The sequence below is a fragment of the Nansenia antarctica genome (genome assembly GCF_963989245.1).
Source record: "Nansenia antarctica genome assembly, chromosome: 1".
NCBI classification, from domain to species: Eukaryota; Metazoa; Chordata; class Actinopteri; order Argentiniformes; family Microstomatidae; genus Nansenia; species Nansenia antarctica.
In genome coordinates, this window is record NC_137674.1 from 91097556 (window position 1) to 91107932 (window position 10377).

Below are 10377 nucleotides of genomic sequence, written 5' to 3' on the forward strand. Positions count from 1 at the left end.
CATGACTGCCATCGTTGAGACGGTGGAGTCATGCAGCTCAGCTGATCAGGAGGGCGTGCAGGGAGCAGCTGACATGCTCAGAGAGATAGCAAAGAAGATCAGCAGGATCAGCTCTGTCTCTGATCAGGAGGCATCCTCTGCCGGAGCGCCGCATAGACGTGTGTCCTCCTCTTCCAGTGTGGGACGACACCTCAGGATTATTAAGAGTGAGGAGTTTCACTCCAAAGCCACCAAGGCCGTTGGTGAAATTCTGAGCAAGAATATCTACGGCTGTTTACCGTCTGGCTCAACTAGTGATGTCACTGGCCAAGCCAACATGGCCGCCGCGATGACCACCTCCCCAACTCCTGAAGATTTAAACTTGGAGGCGGCTCACGTCGTCGACACATTCGCGTCTGATGTTGAAGACATCATTCAGACCACGGATTTGGACGGGTCTATTGCAAATAAAATCTTCACTGGTACCCGTAAGATGTTTGCAAATATGCAGACGAAATTGGCTGACTTGTTCAGGCGAGAGTCAGTCATAAGTGGGAGGGCCTCAGCTTTGAGTGGAACCAGCGGAGAGGAAATCCCATTGCTCGTAGAGATTGGAACCAACGGAGAGGAACTATGTCTAGAACTACAAGACATCAGTGATGAGGAACTTGCCTCCATCCAGTCCGGGAGTGTCTCTCAGGCCATTAACTATGAAGAAGTCACCAAGGAAGTCTATGGTGAACTTGCAGCCACATTTAGATCTGAGGTGGCGAGACTAGAGTCCTCAATCTCTGCCCGTAAGAAGTCCTCGATTCTGTCCATAACGGTGGAAGACATCCTAGCTGGACTGGCGAATTATCCAACAGCAGAACTCTGTGGTGATATGTATCTGGAGGATTTAGAGGATGTTCCCCAGGTCAGCCGTTGTTCCAGCGTGGATAGACTTTCTAATGAGGACATTAGATGTGAGGCCACAGAGGCCGTCAGCGAGTGGCTGCAGAAGTCTGCCATAAATATGCCTTTCACATGCAGTCTACCCATATCAGATATCAATATGGAGGACTTTCAGAGGCAAGCCGCTGAGAAAGTGAGAGACGTCCTCATGAGATCAGAGAGATGCTCCCCCAGTGCAGGAAGTTCTTCCCACCACTCTGGGTTAACTACCTGTTGTGCTGACTTGTCAGCATTAGACCTTGTTGGCACGTTTGTGAATGGCGTTAAGAGCCTGTTCCAGACTCAGGAGTCCTCAGCTAGTTCCAGTCTGCTCCTCGGGGGAAGTGTGGGAGGTTCTGAGGCCTCTGAGGTATCGGAGTTGAGACTGGGGTCTACAGCACAGACCATCTGGAGAGATCTGCAGCGGAAGCTGAAGGAATTCTTCACTCAGCGTGAGATGCATGCCGCTGAGCAAAGTGCATCTATGGCTAAGGCTAGGGAGAGCATTAGCCAGATCCTGGTTGCCATTCAGGGTGACATGGTGGCACAGTCAGAAGAAATGGAGACCTCAGTGGAGCTCCGACAATGGCACAGTGCTATAGGATCTCTACTGGAGAAAGTAGAGATGGTGTCTAGTGAGGGTAGTGATGGACTTTCCAGTGAGGGTGGTGCGTTAGTAGCTACAGAGTTGCTCAGGGCCTCCTCCTCTCTGTCCACACGGTCCAAGTTTGAGAATGTGTCTTTGACACATTCAAAGCTTGAGAGCTCTGATGAGACTGTGCCGGAGGATTCCGTCAGTGACAAACAGCTGATGGCCGACGTGGTGAAAGTCCTGATGGACCACATGGACCTGCCGGTTCTTGAAGAGGTCACCTCTCCCGGAGCTGACCTCACCAGACTGCTGTCCCAGGTGAGGTTCCGCACCTTGACTCACGCCCTTGTGGACAGACTCCAGGCGCTGATGTCCCTGCACAGCAGTCTATCGGTGGATGTTGGGAAGTGTGTGTCGGACAGTGTTCTGTCCAAACCGACACAGGCAGAGAAGTGTTTTAAGGTGGGCATTGAGGTGGTCTACGCCTTTGCCGAGGAGTCGGTGAAGCGCTTGCTTCTTCCCGTGATCGTCCCTCGCTCATCATGGAGCACGGAGGAGGAAGCTTCCGACAACAACGCCCCGACCAGAGTCTCCAGCCCCAAGAGCCTGCTGTCCACCAGCTCTTCGGAGATATACAACAACACAGTGGATCTGTTCTCCAGGGTCCTGGTCCACCAGGTGTTGGACAACGTATCAATGGTATCCGACACCACAACAGCCTCCACAGCCTCACTCACACAGCCTCAGAGTGAGAAGAAGAAAGGGAAATTTGGGAAATTCCTTTCAATGTTGAAGAGAAAGGTAAAACAGATATATACAGTGAATTTATCAAAGAAAGCCACATGTACTCGGTGATGTAACTGTAATGTAAAGTCTTACCAGTTTATCATAAAACAGTAGACAAGCTATGCATTGTTGTTGTAGGAATAATGGGGTTTTAAGAGATATGTTCTGTCATTGATTCTTCTTCTGTAACAACTGATGTCGTGCAAGATGTCGTGCAAGAAGAGCAAACAGGTAGGTGTCCAGGCTCCAGCCCCAGGACAGGAGGACATCGAGGATGGTGTCCAGCCTCCAGCCCCGGGACAGGAGGACATCAAGGACGGTGTCCAGCCTCCAGCCCCCGGACAGGAGGACATTGAGGTTGCCCACGACGATGGACACAGCAGAGGTAAGTCAACATGTATAACACACAGACCAAGGACATACTAACCAAACTAATAAAGTATTCTGTAGCTATAGGCCTGGTGAAGCTCATATGAACTTTCTCTCCTGTCTCTAGCGGCCAGCCCAGTGAGGTCTGTGACAACTCCCATTGAGGAGAGAGGAGCTTCAAAGACACAGAAGCGTTCCCTCCTCTCGAGGATGCTCACGTCTGTGAAGAGCCTTGGCCTCTGCTGCTGTCCATGCAAACAGTGTCCATCCAAGAAGACCCAGTAACCGTCGTCTGGTTACAATGCATACAAATGCATACATGCATCAATAAAAAATAATTTGGCTTCCATTCCTTTTGCTTGTGCATTTTTCATATCTTAGGAACTTGTTATGCTGAAGATTGTGTAACTAGATAAGTTTGGTCTTTACAATATCATAGAAATGTAATCATAACAAGAATCATACAAGACATATTAGAAATCATCATTAGAAATATGCATTAGCTAGAAATGGTTGGTCTACTACTGGAATGATCTCTCCTGGTTGGAAAATAAAGACACACACACACACACACACACACACACACACACACAGAGACAGACAGAAAATGCACTACTACAGAAAACAGACCTACACACACAGACAAGGCCATCCTAATGACAGCTGTCACAGAGGGTCACCTAAAACAGCGGTCCCCAACCTTTTTTGCGCCACGGACCGGTTTCATGTAAGACAATATTTTCACGGACCGGCCTTCGGGTGTGGGGGCAGAAATATATCGAAATAAAATTATACGGCCGCAGTGTTTCCTCCAGGAATTTCCACATTAGTGGCGGCCAGGCAAATCCATTTTTTCCGCGCGCACGCGCGCTCAAAACAACGACATAATTTCACCAAAAACTAGAGGGAGCATGGCAAAAAAATAAATAGCGGTTAAGCCATTAAAGCCAAGCGGCGATGTTTTATATAGCAGGTGATCATACCAATATATCGGGAGGCTACAGCTGCAGCAGAACATGGGGAACGCGCATACATACAGCACTGAACGTAGGTTACCGTATAATATCCATCTTTGGATCATAATAATATACATGTCTGTCACCAGGGGAGTCTCCGACTCTCCGACACCACCTACTGGTGGCTGGACTTTATTGGAACTAATTGCTAATACCTGTCACCTGTTGTATCTTTGTATGTGGCTATTTAGGTGTGTCCCTTTTCCCTGTTCCCTTGTCAGTCGATCACTTGTGTTACCCCGTTTGGAATGCTTCAGTATCCTGTGTACGTATTACCACTTCACGTATCCGTTACTCGGAACGTGATTGAGCCTTGACTTTGTTTGAAACCTTGTACCTCCTTTGGAGCCCTTTGCTCAAACTTTAGTTTCCGTGTACTTTATTATTGACCTCAGTTCCTTAGTTATTATTGCATACGTGCTGAGCCCTACTGCTCCCCTTTTTGTTGTTCCGTCTGAAAGTTTATGTTTGTACCTGCGAACTATACGTCTCAGTAAAGAGAGTCTTTATTTTATTATATCTCCGTGTCTTTGTTTACTTACACCGCACCTGGACCCGACACTATGGTATACATACAGAACCTTTAGAGAAACGTAACAGATCGACTGACCACTATGGATCCAGCGGATGTAGTACAACTTCGCACCGTACTGGCCACCCAAGGTGCCTTGCTGACCCAGCATGAACGTCTCCTCAGGGAGATGAGTGAACATCTCCGCCAGCTGTCCCTCACCGTCCAGAGCCTGGTGGACCGCCAGGACAACGCTGAACTGGTCGCCGCCGCAGCCAACGCCGCAGCAGCCCTACCTCCACTACTGGTCCCTACACCTCCGCCTACACCTCGTGAGCCTCGCCTTCCACCTCCAGAGAGGTACGACGGACGTCCAGAGGGCTGCCGAGAGTTCATCACACAGTGCACCTTAGTGTTCAACCTACAGCCGACCTCCTTTCCCACCGAGCAGTCCCGGGTGGCCTATATCACCACTCTGCTAACGGGACGTGCCCTGTCCTGGGCGACGGCAGAGTGGGAGAGGGGGACTGCGATATGTGCCAGTTCCCAGCTCTTCATAGCAGAGCTGCGTAAAGTCTTCGATCACACCCGGGTACTCTCTACCTACGAGGCAGGCAGGAGACTCACCGCCTGTCGACAGGGTCATCGCACGGTGGCGGACTATTCCGTGGAGTTCCGCACCCTGGCCAGAGAGACCGGGTGGGAGGAGCTCGCTGTGGTCGTCCTGTATGCTCAGGGGCTCTCGGAGGTCATGAAGGACGAGTTGTCCTTCCGAGAGCTGCCTGAGCAGCTGGACGACTTAGTCGACCTCTCTCGGCGGGTGGATAATAGACGCCGGGAGCGGGACCGCGAGAGAGGCTCGGCTAGGGGCGCGCCCTCCCACCTAACGCCGGGTGTGAAACCACCCAGTGGCTTCATGGAGGAGCCAACCTACGATGAGCCAATGCAGTTAGGAGCGGCACGCCTTTCCCAGACCGAGCGACAGAGAGAGGGGCGCTGTCTGTATTGCGGGCGGGCTGGACACCTAGTCGCTACGTGCCCGGAGAAGCCGGGAAACGGGAGGGCTCGCTAATGTCGGGAGGGGCATTGGTGAGCCATGAATCACCTTCTGCAATGGGCGATCACCGGACTTTTTTGGGGGTAACGTTAGAGGGGGGACGCCGCATACGACGGGTGTGGGCGTTGGTGGACTCGGGGGCGGCGGGGAACCTTATGGACACGGGCTTAGCCCACGAGTGGGGACTAGCTCTCAAGGACCTTCCCGTTCCATTACCGGTCCGCGCCCTGGACGGCCGGCCTCTGGGGACCGGCTTCATTACCCAGTGCACACCACCTATTCGTCTCCAGGTGGAGCGAGAACAGTGGGAGCTGATCCAGTTTTTTTTTCACATATCAAAAAACAGGACAACACAACAACAACACAGGACAGACAACAGTGCATTGGATAGTGCGGTATAAAGTAAAGTGCAGTGCAGAGTTTTTTTTTTTACAGTTCAGTCCTGGGCAGACTTGGGGGCGGGGGGGGGGGGGAGCCAGAGTCATTTAACAGCCTGGCGGCTGAGGGGTAGAAGCTGAGCCTGTGGCGGGCCTTCAGTGCCTTAGGCAGCCGCAACCTTCTTCCAGAGGGAAGCAGGGTGAGGAGGCCGTGGCCGGGGTGGAAGGGGTCTGCCATGATCTTCCTTGCCCTCCTCAGAGCCCTGGTGTCATGCAGGGAGTTGAGGGAGGGCAAGGGACAGCCGATCACCCTCTCTGCTGAACGTAGCACCCGCTGCAACTTGGCCTTGTCCTTGGTCGTTGCAGCAGGGAACCAGGTGATGATGGAGTGGGTGAGGATGGACTCTATGATGGCCGTGTAGAACTGGACCATCATGGACCTCGGCAGCCTGAGTTTCCTCAGCTGCCGGAGGAAGAACATCCTCTTCTGGGCCTTCTTTGTGAGGGCCTCGGTGTTCTGCTCCCACTTTAGGTCCCGGGAGATGGTCATGCCTAGAAAGCGGCATGACTCCACGGAGGCCACCGGGGTACCTCCCAGCGTGATGGGAGGGGGCAGGGCTGCTTTCCTTCGAAAGTCCACCACCATCTCCACTGTTTTTAGAGCATTTAGCTCCAGATTGTTTAAACTGCACCAGCTCTGCAGCCCCTCGATCTCACCCCTGTAGGCAGATTCGTCCCCCCCGGAGATGAGGCCCACCAGGGTGGTGTCGTCTGCAAACTTCAGGAGCTTGACCGAGGGGTGGCGGGAGACACAGCTGTTGGTGTAGAGGGAGAATAGTGCTGGAGACAGGACGCAGCCCTGCGGGGAGCCCGTGCTGGTGGTCCTGGAGCTGGAAATGCTCTTCCCCAGCTTCACCCGCTGAGACCTGTCAGTCAGGAAGTCTGTGATCCACCTGCAGGTGGAGACCGGCACCTGCAGCAGGGATAGCTGGTGCTCCAGGATGTGTGGGAGGATCGTGTTGAAGGCCGAGCTGAAGTCCACGAACAGGATCCTGGCGTAGTTGCCTGCAGTGTCAAGGTGTTCTAGTACGTAGTGCAGAGCCATGTTCACGGCGTCCTCCGTGGATCTATTGGCTCTGTACGCGAACTGCAGGGGGTCCAGCACAGGATCCGTGATGAGCTTCAGGTAGGCCAGGACAAGGCGCTCCAGGACCTTCATGACGACGGAGGTCAGAGCGACGGGTCTGTAGTCGTTGAGGCCTGTGACCTTGGCCTTCTTGGGGACGGGGATGATGGTTGATGCCTTGAAGCACGCTGGGACGTGACACAGCTCCAGCGAGGCGTTGAAGATGTGGGTAAACACCGGGGCCAGCTGGTCGGCGCAGTGCTTCAAGACAGAGGGAGAGACGGAATCCGGACCAGCTGCCTTCCGGGGATTCTGCCTCTTAAACAGTCTGTTTACCTCTCGCACTGTGACAGAGAGAGGGGGTGGGGAAAGGGGGGTGGGGGTGGGCGGGGCGGGTGAGGAGGGGGGAGGGAGGGGGGGGGGAGGGGGGAGGGTGGGGGTAGCAGGAGGGACATTGGCCCCCCTGGGGGACAGGGGTGGTGGTTGTAGCCGGGGGGTGTGGAGGGAGAGGGCGGGGGTGGGCGGGAACCTCTCTTTCTCAAACCTACAATAGAACTCGTTCAGCTCGTTAGCGAGGGGGAGGTTGTCGGACATCAGCGGGGACCTGGGTTTGTAGTTGGTGATGGTCTTTAGGCCTTTCCAGACGGAGGCGGAATCCCCCTCAGAGAGCTGTTTCTGCAGCTTCTCCGAAAAGCGATGCTTCGCCTCCTTCACCGCTTTGGCGAACCTGTACTTGGCCTGCTTGACCCGGTCCACGTCCCCACTGCGCCTAGCCACCTCCTTCTCTGACCTCAGACGCCTGAGTTGGGATGAAAACCAGGGCTTGTCGTTGTTGAAGGACTTCCTGGAGCGGAGGGGGACACACACCTCCTCGCCAAGGCTGATAAATGATGTAACAGTGTCTGTGTATACATCCAGATTGTTACCAGCCTCTGGCCCCGCCCAGGGTTTTTCTTTGTGGCCAAGAAGGACGGGGGGCAGAGGCCGTGCATTGACTATAGGGGGTTAAACAACGTCACGGTGAAAAACAGATACCCCCTTCCGTTGATGACGACGGCCTTTGAGTCCTTGCAGGGGGCCCGGGTCTTCACTAAGCTGGACTTACGAAACGCGTATAACTTAGTGAGGATCCGGGAGGGGGACGAGTGGAAAACAGCTTTTAACACCCCCAGAGGACATTATGAGTACTTAGTAATGCCGTTCGGCCTTGCCAACGCGCCAGCGGTATTTCAAGCGCTTGTTAATGATGTCCTACGAGACCTCCTCGACCACTCGGTGTTCGTCTACCTCGACGACATTTACATTTTTTCCAAGGACCTAGCCCAACACCGAATACATGTGCGGCAGGTGCTCGAACGCCTTCTCCATCACAAACTTTTTGTTAAAGTAGAAAAGTGCGAGTTCCATGTGGACACTGTCTCCTTTCTGGGCTTCGTGGTGGACAAGGGGAATTTACTGATGGATCCCGGAAAGGTCAGTGCGGTGTTGGACTGGCCACGACCCTCCTCTCTCAAGCACTTACAACGCTTTTTGGGTTTCGCAAACTTTTATAGGAGGTTCATTCGCGGGTTTAGCGCCTTAGCGGCCCCGTTGACAGCCCTCACCCAGACTAGCCTACGCCCCTTTTCTTGGTCCCCGGAGGCGGACACCGCTTTCACGGCATTAAAACAGCGCTTCACCTCAGCGCCCATCCTGGTGCACCCGGACCCGTCCCAACCGTTCGTAGTGGAGGTGGACGCTTCGGACATTGCAGTGGGGGCGGTTCTCTCACAAAGGGTTACTAAAGACAGTAAGACTCACCCCTGTGCCTTTTTTTCTCGCAGGCTGTCCGCGCCGGAGTGCAACTACGACGTGGGGAACCGCGAGTTGCTTGCCATCAAACTCGCGCTGGAGGAATGGAGGCACTGGTTGGAGGGGGCCGTGCACCCTTTTATGGTTTGGACGGACCACAAGAACCTGGCCTATATCCAGGGGGCCAAGCGCCTCAACTCCCGACAGGCCAGGTGGGCGTTATTCTTCACCAGGTTCCAGTGCACGATCTCCTATCGACCGGGCTCTAAAAACACCAAGCCCGATGCACTGTCGAGGCAGTTCGATCCTGTGGACCTGGTGGAGAGTACGGATTCGATCGTCCCCACTGGCCTGGTCGTCGCCCCCGTGTCCTGGGGAATCGACAGGGTAGTGAGAACAGCGCTGAGGCGGGAGCCTGACCCGGGCGGGGGTCCGCCGGGGAGGCTTTACGTTCCGAGGACTGCGCGCGCACGACTGCTGCAGTGGGCGCACGCCTCCTCCCTCACCAGTCACCCAGGGGCCACCAGGACATTGGACTTCATACGAAGGAGGTTCTGGTGGCCCACAGCAGAGGGGGACACGCGTGCCTTTGTGGCAGCCTGTGCCCTATGCGCGCGCAGTAAAGCCTCCCGGCAACGGCCGCCGGGACTCCTACACCCCCTGTCCATCCCCAAACGTCCCTGGTCGCACATAGCCCTCGATTTTATATCGGGTCTACCCCCATCTGATGGGTTCACCGCCATACTCGTGGTGGTAGACCGGTTCTCTAAGGCGGCGCACTTCATCCCCCTCCCCAAACTCCCCACGGCCCAAGAGACGGCGGAGCTAGTGGTTCAGCATGTCTTCCGCGTGCACGGACTACCCCTGGACATGGTATCCGACCGGGGTCCTCAATTCGCCTCCAGGTTCTGGAAGGCATTCGCCACCAGCCTTGGCGCCTCCGTCAGCCTGTCCTCCGGGTTCCACCCCCAATCCAATGGGCAGACGGAGCGCGTCAACCAGGACCTGGAGGGGGTCTTGAGGTGCTACGTCTCCAGCAATCCGGCGACATGGAACCGGCGGCTGGCGTGGGCTGAATACGCCCACAACACCCTCCTCTGCTCCTCCACTGGCCTCTCCCCTTTCCAATGCCAGTACGGGTATCAGCCCCCCCTTTTCCCTGAGCAGGAGGAGGAGGCAGCTGTACCATTGGTCCAAGCCCATGTCAGCCGCTGTCGCCGTACCTGGAGGCGGGTGAGGGCGGCGCTTGTGCGGGCTTCGGACAGGTCCCAACGCCAGGCCAACCGCAGGCGCCGTCCTGCCCCGGTCTTCCGTCCTGGTCAGAGGGTCTGGCTGTCTACCCGGGATCTCCCCCTCCGGGTGGAGTCACGCAAGTTGGCTCCTCGCTTCGTGGGGCCGTTTAAGGTGGTGCGGCGGGTCAATGCCGTGGCCTACAGACTGCTACTCCCACCCTCCATGCGAGTTCACCCCACCTTCCATGTATCACTCCTCAAGCCCGTTGTTTTCTCCCCCATGGCCCCTCCACCCCGCCCCGCCCCCCTGCCCCGTCTCATTGATGGACAACCTGCCTACACGGTCAACAGGATCATCAACTCCCGGAAGGTGGGTAGGGGTGTCCAGTTTCTTGTGGACTGGGAGGGATATGGGCCGGAGGAGCGTACCTGGGTGCCTCGGCGGGACATATTGGACCCTAGTCTTATTTCTGACTTTCGCCTGCTCCATCCCGAGGCACCCGGGTGATCGGCTGGTGCCGCTCGTCGGGGGGGGGCACTGTCACCAGGGGAGTCTCCGACTCTCCGACACCACCTACTGGTGGCTGGACTTTATTGGAACTAATTGC